This window comes from Mus caroli, unplaced genomic scaffold (genome assembly GCF_978045245.1).
Source record: "Mus caroli unplaced genomic scaffold, Mus_caroli_1 scaffold_12, whole genome shotgun sequence".
NCBI classification, from domain to species: Eukaryota; Metazoa; Chordata; class Mammalia; order Rodentia; family Muridae; genus Mus; species Mus caroli.
In genome coordinates, this window is record NW_028227267.1 from 43,509,884 (window position 1) to 43,512,751 (window position 2,868).

Sequence of the window (2,868 nt, forward strand, 5' to 3'; positions counted from 1 at the left end):
ATCTCTATTAACTTCATGAATCCCAGAGTAACCTGTCCTTGAGGGCTCTGTGTGTCCTGAGTCACTTTGTCCTCTTGTCCTCAAATTTGCCTCAAACAGTGGGGCACAGCTTATACACTCCCACCGATTCTGGGCCTGGAAAATTCTGCTGACAAACAAAATGGAGGCAGCATGGAAAACGGTGCCCCAGTTTGTGCTGTTACAGTTAATGACCTGTCAGCGTTTCCATTTGGAGCCTCTATTTCAGGGGATGTATAACCAACCATAAACATGCTCTCTGGGCTGAACCTTGGCACTTGTGATTTCAGCTCGAGAACACATGTGTGCTGGTGTGTGCATGTGTTTTTACAAGATGAGAGGGGAAAAAAATCAGTTAGCCATTTTAAAGCTAAGGGTGGTGAGAAGCAGGGTGGGGGGCTGGTAATTGGTAGCAGATGCACTTCTGATGCTGCCAGGACTTGAGAATTGCTGAGTTGCTTTGCCCCCCAGTTGGGGATATGGAGGGTGGAGAAGTAATTCCGTGCTTTCATTCTGTGCAAGCAATACTAATTGACAAAGTAAAAATCCACATGTGAGGGGTAAACTATAGGTGAAGGTAGCTTCTCTAAGAGCAGGAATTGACTGAAGACCAAAGGCTGTATAGGTCCCAGAGGCCAAAGGAGCAAAACAGTAGCTTACAGAGCCGGCATCTTTTCACCAAGGTGCACTCTCCTTTACTCTCTTCTTGCTTGGTGCTCAGCAGAGGCTGGAAGAGGGAGGACAGGCCAGTTTTAGTTTTTAATGACATTTCCAGTTATCATAGTATGTGGTTGGTGGGGAAATGGCCATTTCCTTTTGAATAGAGAGTGTGAGAAGTCCTCTGAAAATTTAGATTTAATGAGATTAGATGATGACAGTATCCATATGTAAGTACCAAGATGATCATTACAATTGAGGCACCAGTCAGTCCACGACCCTCAGAACTCTAAGCCCTAGAACAGGGTATGGTGACCTACACCTGTAATCCCAGCACTTGGGAAGCTGAGGCAGGAGAATCATGATGAGTTCTGGGCCAGCACAGGCTGTATAGCAAGAGTCAGTTACATACAAACTAACAAATAGCAACAGAAGTTGTGAAGCCTCAAGCTGCCGCTGTTTTAAGAACATGTAAACATCTCAGCTCATGCAGTGAGCTACGTCTGCGGTGGTTTTCAGACTCTGTTTCCTGCAGTGTAAGAGTGACTGGCCTGGAACAATAAAGACATCCACAGACACGAGGCCCAAAAAAGTCAGAAAAAGAGTTTCCTCCAAAGACCTGACCGTAAATTGGAAGCCATAGTGGGAAGCCCTCAGGCAGAGGTCTTCACACTCATTGGGGAGGACAGATAGTCTGTCTCAAAGTTCCCATCTTTAGTGACGGTCACACCTTCTAGCAAAGAACAGTGCGGGTTCCAGCCTCATGTCCCCTTATACCTCCTGGACAGCCCAGCCCCGTGGCTGCTGGTGGAGGTGGTGTCACTGCTCAGTGCTGATGCTGAGAGCCCACACCTCGGATCTCCGATGCTTCTCTTTCTTCTCTTTGGCTCTCCGTTCAACGCCCTGTCCATCCCTATCTTTTATGTAAATGAATACAGTTCATTTCTTCCTTCCAGGGACATCTCTCCACCTGGCATCTTCACTGCTTTTTTCTTTGCATAGATGATTCTATGCCCTCATCCTATTCTGAGCTTTCAGGTTGCTTTCCTGGGCGAGACCCATTTTTGGCTTATTATTTCAGGAGTCAACAAACTACCACCAGCAGACCAAATCTGAGCGAACATTACCTGTGCTGTTGTGTGGCCCAAGGAATTAAGAATGTTATTTATCACTTAACTTTATTTGTTTAGCTATACTTAAAGTTTTTGGTGGGAAGGTTGTTTTGAGACTAGGTCTCTTTCTGTAGTCCAGGCTGGCCTAGAACTCCCCATGTAGCCCAGGTTGGCTTGAAACTCTTAATCTTTCCTCCCCAGTCTTCTAAGTGCTGGGTGACAGGTATGTAAAATTATCAAGTTGTAGTTTTAAATGGTCTAAAAATAATCAAAAGGACACTACTTCATGAAGTATAACATGAGATCCAGATTCCAGTGTCCATAGCAAAGCTTGATTGGTATGCAGCCAAGATCATTCTTTATTATTATTATTATTATTATTATTTTAATACAGGCCACAGTTGCATTCAAATTACAATAGCAAAGTCATTCTGATGGTGTTTTTTGGGAAAAGAACCTAATATGTTTTCCCTTTGATGAGAGCATTTGTGTTTCTCTGTGTCTTTGTCTTCTTTCTGTCTCTTTGTCTGTCTCTGTCTCTGTGTGTGTGTGTGTATTTCTCTGTCTTTATCTCTCTGTGTGTATGCATGTATGAGGACCTCTGTATTTGTGTGAGTGTATGGGTGTGTGTAGGTCAGAAGTCAACTTCTGGGGCTGCCCTGACCAGTTATATCCACCATGTTCTTTGACACAGTCCTGGGGCTTCTAGGCAGGTTGTCTGTCCATGAAGTTAGGGGTTTGCTTGCATCTACTTTCCCAGGATGGGATGTATGTGAGCAAATGACTGCATAGAGCTTTTCCTGTGGATTGGGGGGCGGGGGGTTAAACTAGGGTCCTCATGCTTGCAGGAAAAGCACTTTGCTGACTCAGCCATCTCTCCCACTCTCCCTCTTTACAGCCTCATCTGTTCTCTTGCTATATTTTAGTCTCTCGATAGCACTTGTCATTGGTTATAAATTATGATATTTTCTTTTTTATGTGTGTACTCATTTGTCTGCCTGTCTCCTAGAAGCTCTGGAAGACAGACCTTTTCTGCCTACTTTGAAGCTACATGCATGGCACAAAACAAAACTGGACACTC